The sequence below is a fragment of the Eriocheir sinensis genome, unplaced genomic scaffold (genome assembly GCF_024679095.1).
Source record: "Eriocheir sinensis breed Jianghai 21 unplaced genomic scaffold, ASM2467909v1 Scaffold1509, whole genome shotgun sequence".
NCBI lineage: Eukaryota > Metazoa > Arthropoda > Malacostraca > Decapoda > Varunidae > Eriocheir > Eriocheir sinensis.
In genome coordinates this window covers 34638-45074 of record NW_026110861.1, presented here as the reverse complement: position 1 = coordinate 45074, position 10437 = coordinate 34638, and the positions used below count along the sequence as shown (strand labels likewise).

Genomic DNA, 10437 nt, shown 5'->3' with positions numbered 1-10437 from the left:
AAAAAGTTATTAAAGATAAATTACATAAATTAGAAGTAAATAAAAAATACTGATGAGATCACTTCATGAAGGCAAAGTAGGATTTTACTACTACATATAAGCAAATCATATGATAGCCCCAGAGGCGCAGTTAGTTCTCAACAATATAAACTTGCTACAAACTGTGCCACAACCCTTATATGTACACACAAAAATCTCAGCCTCGTTGGTTATGATAACAGGAAAGAGCCCTGGCAATTATGGCATAGAAGCAGAATTACCGAAATATAATTATGCTGTGGAATGGATGCCGTAGATATGAAATCTGGCATAGGAGCATGGTGAGGTCAGAAGACTGAAGAAAGGCTATCATATTGAGCTACTGAACAGAAGAAAAGGAAGTAAGGATGATTAAGCTATAGAGGAGTCTGTGAAGAAAGGTGTATGTGTTTGAGAAGATAATGATGCAAAACAACTGATGACAGTGCAGATGAACAAGGAGGTTGAAAATGGGAGGATGTGAAACAAATTTTATGACTGAAAGTAACTGAGAAGGATAGGAAGTTGTTTGCTGCTTTAATGGAACTGGAGAAGGCCTCTGACATGGTTGACAGTTAGGGATGTCCTGAGGGTAGGTATATGGTGTAGTAGGATATATACTTGGAGAAGGTATGTTTACATGAATGCAAGTGCCTTTGTGCATGTGAATAGGTACCTAAGTGAGAAATTTGATGTTGGTGTCAGTGCAAGATATCATGGCTGTTAAATAATTATATGGATGATGGGAGATAGGCGGCATGTCTCTTTTGCAGATGATACAGTCACGGATGCAGAAAATGAGAAGACAATGCTGAGGATTGTTGATGAATTTGACTGTGGAGATGAAAGTAAATGTTAGCAAGAGAAAGGTTATGATATCTGAGAAGACAAGAAAGTTGAATAATGATTTAGCAAAGTCATACAGAGTTGAGACAGAGAGCACAACAGAGTCTAAGATGTGGTTTGGGGAAGAGAAAATAAAAGTAGTGATTGCAATGGGAGAAGTTCTCATTTAGGCAGTGTTCACACCATCCACAGGTTCGTTGATTACTTTGACAAAAAAAGTTACATAAATTAACATTCATGAGTGTCAAGACTCCTGTGATGTGACTACTGACCAACTAACTGAGAAGTGTTATGGTATTGCAGGAAAACAAATACACTGGAGAAAGTACAAGAAATTGGCAGGACTTTCAAAGCTGCAAACATGTGATCCAAGTATTTAGAAGGCAAGGCAGCTATTACTTCTGAAATGCAGGTGAACAAAACATCAGTAGGCAACAAGCATAAAGACATGCAAGGATAAATTTCAAATATATTATAAGTCTATAGTGTAGGGCTTATCAAGACCTTCAAGGTGAACATAAAACATCCTTGCCAGAAGAGAAAGCAAAAAATCTGAATGTTATATTGGCACAGTGGCATGGTAGATCATGAACCATAGGAGTGGAAGAAATGTCCAGCCACAGGCAAAAAAGTGCTAAATGTGTCAACACGGGCAATTTCTCAAAACAATGTAGGGGATTTGAACCAACACAAACTCACTCAACACCCTAGGAGAGGAGCCTCATATCTATTAGGCCTTCACAGCTTGCCAGATGAATCAGCTCTAATAATATGTCAAAACCTACCAATTTATGTTCTACCCATTTCTCTTACGGCCAGAACCTTATTGCATCACCCTAAACTAGCTTCAAAGCTCCTTGCACCCTTTGCCTTTCAAGAGAATGCAGTTATATTAATGTTTAAGGCAACGTTTTTAATCAATGAATAATTTTATCCTCTTTTGTACGGATTCCAGCATGCTGATGCCTATTTCATAATAACTAGAACTATACTGCATAGTCAAATTGAAGTCAATCTAATGCTATATCAAGGCTGAGGATGACCAGAGCTTCTGTTGCTCATGCTGTTTGCAATGACACCCAGCATTATATCTGAGCAATTTTTAGAATGATTGCAGTGGTTCGTTGGACAGTGATCAGAGCTCACAAAATTTATGTTTCTCTCACAAGTAGACTTGCCAAGGGTAGTGTCAGAGTATTTTTTGTAGGAGGTTATTTCTTTCTACAGTCGCATACTCATCCTGACATTGAGCTTCATACTACACTTCCTGGCATTGAGGTCCATCTGCCACATCCCAGCCAAATCATACAACCCATCAAGCTTGCCATGCAACACACTAGCATACTGGTCTGTTCTTATTTCTAATCTGCTGACCAATGTTAAATTTCACCAACCTCTCCTCATGCACTATATAATCATTGTGCTAGACAAGGCATCAATCTGACCTCAGTATTTGAATCCTCTATTATTTTTATATACTTCTCTCTGTATGATGACCATACCACAGCGGCATATGTAGGCCTGGATTGCATCATGCACTTTTCTTTTGTTATAAATAAAAGCAGCTTATGTTTATGATAAATCTGAAAAATGTAAATAGCAACAGGTAACATGCTAGTTGACACACCTATACATCTAAGTTCTTTTGTGTTGATTAGTTCCTAGATAAATAATGATTAACCAAAGGTTCCAGTATACCTCTTATACCAAACAAACAAAATAAAACTTACCGCTCATGGAGCACTCAACCACAATGTGCTGACAAAAAAAAAAAAAAAAAAACTACTGTGATGATAATGCAATGGTTAATGCTCATGGTGATTATGATAAGTTAGACTGGTTTGATTTAGTTTAATACATACTGGAATATTTCTATCAGGCCCAGTGTATCTGTATTGTTATCTCCCACTTATCAGCCAAATGTTGCTGCTACTTATGACTTTTTGGGTTTATTTCTTCAGTCAAAAACTTACCCTATTTCTATCACAATATATTGATGTGGCAGATTTTTAAAAACAATGAATTGATAAAGAACACTATTAGGCTGTCTTATCCTCCTTCGTGGCGATCACATGGCATTCTTGTGAAGACAGCAGAGCATTATGTCACCTGAACTAATGTACTAGATGAAACATATAGCAAACCTTAACTTTGAGGAAATTCTACACCCCATCGTGCCATGATCAAATTAAGATGGGCAGGAGCATTGGCAGTGGGGAGAATGATTCACGAACTTGGACGTAAAAAAAGTTTTGAAAGGAATGAGCAGAGCAGAGGTGAAGCATACATGAGCTACCTATAAACCTAATCAAGGATGAAGACAATTCCATACATAATAAACTAGCTTGCAGAGGAAGAGTTTCTCGAGTATGGAAAAAAATGTCGCCATTATATAAATTCACGCACAAAAAAATGTGACGACTTAGAACCGCCGACCAATTATTACTTTCCCTGTAACCTACAAAGTTTTCACCGAGATAAAGAAGATAACAAAACTGATTGATTGATAGTTTCTAGACTTTAACCAACCAAATTGCTGTGTGAACAGATTCCGATCCAGAGACCACCATTTTCGTGTAAAGTACTCTATGCGGCTTTATCCCCAAGAGACGAGAATGTCCTACACAGGCTTAGTCATTTTTTTTCTTTTTAAATATTTATCCACTATTATCACAAGGGGAAACGGGCCCTTGTCCTGAGACGGCCCGCTAAGAGTGCAAAAATGCTCCCTCCCTGCGCGGGGGAGCACGGGCTAAGCCTATTGGCGGCCCGTAGCAGGATGCCGACAGACCGACTCTATCGGCGATCGAAATCTAGCCGACCGAGTCGGTCTGTCGACGAGGACTGGCGTGCCTCTGCTTAAAGTCAATCTCTTGTACTAACTTTCAAACTGCTTCGGTATAACACTACTTCCTAACTAGTGCTTCGGTATAATAAACCCTCACACATCCTCGGGGCGTCCTCGTGTTCTTCCTCTTCTCGACTTTACTTCTGTCAACCTCCAACCCCGGTGTATGCTCTTACTGACTGACTGTTATGCCACTGAATATTGTTAGATGGTAAGGGTCTTGAGGTGCTTAGTGGTCATAGTCTCCCCCTCCCCGCCGGTGGGGCCGCGAGAACCTTCAGTAAAGAAAACGGATGATGACAAGGGTCCCTAAGGTAGAGTGAGAAATAAATGAGTCCATCCATTCATCCATATTTTGAGAGGAGAGGAGAGGTCATGAGCCTTTCTCGGGTGACGGCCCATGAAGAGGAGCCGACAGACCGACGTAATCGGCAGACGTCAACCGACCGACTCAGTCAGACAGCAAAGGTAGGAGCTAAGGCCCCGTTCACACTGCCGACTCTGGGCCACGACAACCCAGCGACTTTTGCATTTGACAAGTCGGCTCCCACGCTCCAAGAATGGGAGGATATTTTTTTGGCGTCTTGGTGTCGGCTAGCATGACTGCCGACTGTCTGGGACATTCGGCCAACTATAGTTGTCAACATGTCTGCGACATGCTGCAAGACGACGTCTCAAGACGAGTCTTAACGGTCATACGCAATAATCAGACAGATCAACTCCTTATGAGCTTTATAAAGGCGGACACACACTATGCGATGCGGCTGTCCGGCGGCCGAAAGTGGGCGGAGCCCCGTCGGCCGGATGAAGCATACACACAATGAGGCGGCCTCACGGAATGCCGGGCGGCGGCCGTCACTCTGAGCCCAACCGCCGCAGCGACAACAACGCAATTTATGTTTTATGTCCACAAACATGGATGGCCCTTGTACAGATCAATAAAACAGATCCAAAAGTCTTCATTTATCCAGACATCAGACATCGTGGAGCGTAGATAATGTGTACACCACGGCTGTCAGCGTCTCCGAGATAATTCCCGCCTCAAGGCCGCGCCGCAAGGTCATACACACTGTGAGGCCGCGGGCCGCGTCGGACGGAATTTCAAACATAAGCAGAAGGCCTTCCGGCCATGATGTGAGGCCGCGCCGCACAAATTACACCCGTACACACTGCCTTCAGGCCTCCAGCCCCGCCCACTTTTCGGCCGCCGGACAGGCCGCATCGTATAGTGTGTGTCCGCCTTTACACAGGAGTACCAAAACATGAAATACAATAGCGTTATTAGACACGTCATTACCCCTAACCCCATACGTCTGTTACTGCATAATAAACTATTTTAATATATTCTTACCTTAACTCCCTTTCTGTGAACACTTCCATGAGGTGATGTTTTCCCGGTGCCTGGCCGAGTACACACCATCTGGACACATACTATTGTACCGCCGCTTTTCCTCTTGTCTCCACACCGCACCCTCTCAGCGTCGAATGGTAACTGATCCAGCTTCTGAGCCCCGAGAGTCTTACAAGATTCGAAATCGTTCGAATATTAAGCTCAAATGTCTTCCAAGGTTCGTTACTAAGGTGAGCACCCGGCCACTGCCTTCCCATTATTCTAGGGAGGATACAAGTGTCTACGGTTGCTACATATACTATAGGGAAACTTATCAGTCTCCCTAAAAACTTGAAGGGTATTTGCAGGTCTGGCAAAACAATGTTATCAGTTATACCATACATGCTGAGAGCTGAATACTCTTTCCGCAAATCATGCTGAACTAGTTTCGGATGGAACTCTTACGTGAAGTAGCCTGATACACATTTCAAACCGTAGCGCTCCACGCTTTATGAAAGAGAACAAGGTTGTCCCATACTCAACACGGGCATTAACAACATAGGGCCTTAGCTCGTTCCCTACAGCAGAAGCTAAGTTCTTGACACGGGGATAAGGTCATGAAACTCCTTCGAAGATAATACAAGCCAAAATAAATCTAAGATAAAGAAGAACATTGCTATGGAATAAATCTACAAATATCTTTTAAATCATGTATATTTGCATAATACCGAGGGGTTTAGGTGGTTCAGCGTGGTCGGCTGTTGAGGCGGGGAGGTGGTTGTGTTACAGCTACCTAATTCATATCGAGAGTTGATTGCGCGGCAGCCCCATCGCCATGCGGGAGCTAAGGGGGTAATTACTGCCCCCTGAGTGATTTACCGCCTCCACCCTCAGTCAGATATTAAAACTACATACAGCAGGATGGCTCACGGCTGTTATTATGTTCTCGGCATCAATGAATCGCCCCAGGATACATGCCAGTGAGAGGTACAAATAGTTAACATAAATAGAGCCACTTACATGGGCTTCCCTTCACAATGAGTCTGTATTTCATTGGGCATTTGAAGCACAACCAGACGGGTAAACATATATTGCACCGACTTTATAGCTGCAGGTACCGGAGTAGTAGTGCCCGAGGATAGCGCTCCTTGGATAAGGGAAGTAGTGTATTATGGGTTTGTAGATTATATGCTTTCGAATTTTATCCTCGTAAAATTGTACATATGCTTACTTTATCTGATAATGATCAAATCAAATCAGTTTGGATTTGTGAATGCTAATCCTCTTTGTATCTCGCTGAAAGCAGTGATATGTTATTAGTTTAGACCCTGTTGAATGAATAGCTGTTATGCTGCCAGAGTTTAAGAGAGGAAGATATACATGGCAAACCTTCCAGCTCTTAGTCCACCACTGATCCTTCTTTAACAAAGATTAAAATACATGTATTACGACTCCCAGAAATAATCACAAGCAAAAACATGTTAGATGTGAGGATGTTTACTGATAAACATTGATGAGAAGGCTTGTATTGCAACCCCAAAGGTGAACACAAGCAACAAGGTGTTGGAGGTGAGGATGTTTACTGATAAACCTTAACACAAATGACCAACATGCACAAGATACATGTTTAGATAAGCGGCGAAACACTTCCTAAAGACATGAAGTAAATGATTTTTAAATATTTACAGGAAGACTAATTAATATATATATATATATATATATATATATATATATATATATATATATATATATATATATATATATATATATATATATATATATATATATATATATATATATATATATTTTTTTTTTTTTTCCAATTACCAGTGGTGATTAAGATGTGTGACAGATATTGAGGATATCCACAAATATTGTGAACAGCTAAGATAACTTTTGTTGAACATTATAAATTACTATTATCATTATCATCATCATTACTTCGGTGCTATTATCATCATTGCACTTAATATCAAACTACCCGCCATAACTACTTATCACACTGATAAAAGGATTTGAGAGAATTTCTTGTTGTAATTTGTGAAAATGTCATTTAGTCTTTACGTGCAGCTTGTAATGAAAACGTGTTAATTTACAAGTATTGATCAAAAAGATCTCTGCGTATATACACAACCACGGGAACACACAGACTGTACAGGAAGATATTTAAGTAATCATTACTTGTATTGTGATACTCTACTTAACTGACTCATTTAACTTTTGAAAAAAAATCGGTGCTTTTCTATTATCAAAATGTTCACTTTCAATATATATATATATATATATATATATATATATATATATATATATATATATATATATATATATATATATATATATATATATATATATATATATATATATATATATATATATATATATATATATATATATATATTTTTAAGACACACACACACTATAATGTGACAAGCCTACGATCGTGGAGTCAGTGGGCGGCGCGAGTGTTGCCAGCGCACTGTTAACGTGAGGCTCGGCACGCCTTCCTTGCCTAGCGATTCCTTGCACGGCTTCCGTATCCCCATTGCACGTTACGCACGGCTTTGCCACAAGTCATTAATCAGACATTCTTAGCCTTGGTTGGTCTTGTAGTGGAGCAAATCCTGTTGATTATAGATATTCACACTTCTACAAGCGTCTGTGTCCCCATTCCTTTTGTTTGTGTAAATCTCATTTGCCTAGTCGGCTTTCTTATACAAAAAGATGATACAATTACCCATTTGTATGTGCTGCTGGATATATCAATTTATGATAGCTTTCATACGCATTTCTATACTATTATATATCAATATCAACAATAACATTTAAAAAGTGTCGAATGATTTTTTTTTTTCAGAAGGTTGTTGCCCCTTTATATGCACTGCAGCCAAAGCATTTTTGTGGTAGAGAAAGTCAAATAATATTCCTTCCTTGTTTTTAGTCGCTAAATTTTAAATGAATGTAGTGGTGGTGTCAATTGCAAGATAAATCTTTGTCTAACTTGTACAGCTACACACTAACTCATAATGTTAACATCCACATGTATTACTCTATTGTCCGGTCCTCCTACTAACCACCGAGAGGAGGTGGCGCCTTCCACACAACTAGAACCGTCTCCCCCGCAGAGAGGCGGCGGGTGTCCCGGCGGCCCCGGCGTGCACTACTGCTCCACGGAGTCCACACTACTGTGACGCGGTGAGCCAAAAGGCGAAGAATTCACAAATAATGAGCAAATGTCCAGCGATCGGGAAATATTACGTCGTTTAATATATGCTAAGAATAGGAAGCATCGGGCACCCATATGCGGGTGGTTACACACACACACACACACACACACACACACACACACACCCACCCACACATATATATATATATATATATATATATATATATATATATATATATATATATATATATATATATATATATATATATATATATATATATATATATATATATATATATATAATTAGTTACGTATAGCATTATAATAACTACTATATATTTGTTGTGATTATTACGCATCTTTATCATTCTTAATATTATTATAATCAATATACATGCAATCTTATGTTTCTTTTGAAACATATCTATTTACATATATGAATACAGTACAATAACAAAAATATTGTAACTTTAATTATAATCTCTCTCTCTCTCTCTCTCTCTCTCTCTCTCTCTCTCTCTCTCTCACACACACACACACACACACACACACACACACTAGTAATAATGACAATAATACACGGCTGAGCTCTGCGGCGGCGGCGGGCTTGTCACACACTGTCGCCGAGCTACACAGCGTTGTGCGTGCCGGCCTGTCCGTCTGTAGTTCCTAGGGGCGAGACTATCAAGATGACCGCGTAGATTCCTCCTAATGCAACAAAATCCTAGTTAAATATATTACCTGTTGTATTTCTCATCCAACGAAGGAATTAGGCTAGGTACAAAGAGCTGAGCATCATTGTGACAACCGTTAAACAGACAAATTCTGACTGGATATGCTACCTTGAGCCAAAAGTGGCACTTGACAACAATGAGAATCAAAATATGGCCTATAATTTTGTGAAACACTTTTTTTTATGAACTAACTCAAACAAGACTGATCAAGTATAAAAGTTCCCATGCAGAAACCTTTCCGAAACCGACATGCCAACATCATATTTATATCTCACCAACGCATCTGTTTAGCGCACATAAACGAACATCACTTTGAAACCTACAACACTTCTAAACACAATGTAGCTTAAGTAAGGAGGTAAAGTATGTCATGTACTTAACTCGTGTTCCTTGTCTACCATATCACAGGTACACACAGTGCATGCACGGGGCAGTATTCGTGGGTCGCGTCCATCGGTCTCCTGTGCGGGGTGTTTGACGACGCACCACATGAGAAGAACCGTCGAAGATGATGACTGAACATTCCACTGCACCACCACACGCTGGCCTCATCGCCGAGAACCTCGTCCATCAACGCAACACTTATCCACGGACACAAAGTCATGATCCACCCTTTCCACAATGCACTATGAATTTTGTCCATTTCAGTTCATCTTCAAAACATAAACTAACTTTACAATCTCAAAACTGTTCATCCCTGAATACAAAACGTCGTGGCACCCAAAATGAGAGTCTGTCCATCACTATTTCCTTTTGAGGGCATAATAGCTTTGCCATTTCAAAAGGCATTATCCATGATTATCCTGAGTGGCAAGCAACGTTTCCATTTGCTTCTCAGTCACGTGAATAGCTATTTATATTTTTCTTTTCACCATAATCTGCGAAAGAAGTGCGGGCGGGTTTGATGTCGGTGAGGGCGTGGTGAGCAGCCGAGGCGGGTCAGTACGCCATCACCTCACACAGCACCATGGAGAAGACGCGGTGCCACCTGTTGGCAACCCCGCTCGCCTTGATGTACGGGAAACGACCCTTGATGGGCTGAGGACACTCCACGTGCACGCGCTCTCTGCTCACGGGGACAATGGATTAGTGGATTGAGCTAATAAATGTGTGTGTGTGTGTGTGAGAGAGAGAGAGAGAGAGAGAGAGAGAGAGAGAGAGAGAGAGAGAGAGAGAGAGAGAGAGAGAGAGAGAGAGAGAGAGAGAGAGAGAGAGAGAGAGAGAGAGAGAGAGAGAGAGAGAGAGAGAGAGACATAATCACCAACTTTGAATGCTTACCAAACTGATAATGAGTAATAGTCATAATTGCTTTGGCGCTGCTGAGGACCTAAAGTCGTATCATTCATCGTCTCCAACACATGTGTTTCACGAAGATGAAGGCAAGTCAAAATCAACCTTACCTGAAGAGAGCGTTGTTCAGTCTTGTAATGGAGGCGCACTTTTTGTGGTCCTGCGGCGACAGTGTGTCCAGGCGACGCTGGTTCTCGACGAAGACTGT

At 40.7% G+C, this 10437-nt stretch overlaps 1 long non-coding RNA gene across 2 annotated transcripts; it reads left to right on the top strand.

The window, feature by feature from the left end:
• The first annotated feature begins 530 nt into the window (after positions 1–530).
• Positions 531–9670, top strand: LOC126990253 (uncharacterized). Of its 2 annotated transcripts, none has more exons than XR_007744170.1 (2): positions 531–1276; positions 9348–9670. It is a non-coding gene; the product is annotated as an uncharacterized LOC126990253 (long non-coding RNA). The 2 variants fall into 2 exon arrangements; XR_007744171.1 differs by lacking the exon at positions 531–1276 and adding an exon at positions 7750–8234.
• Positions 9671–10437: the final 767 nt, after the last annotated feature.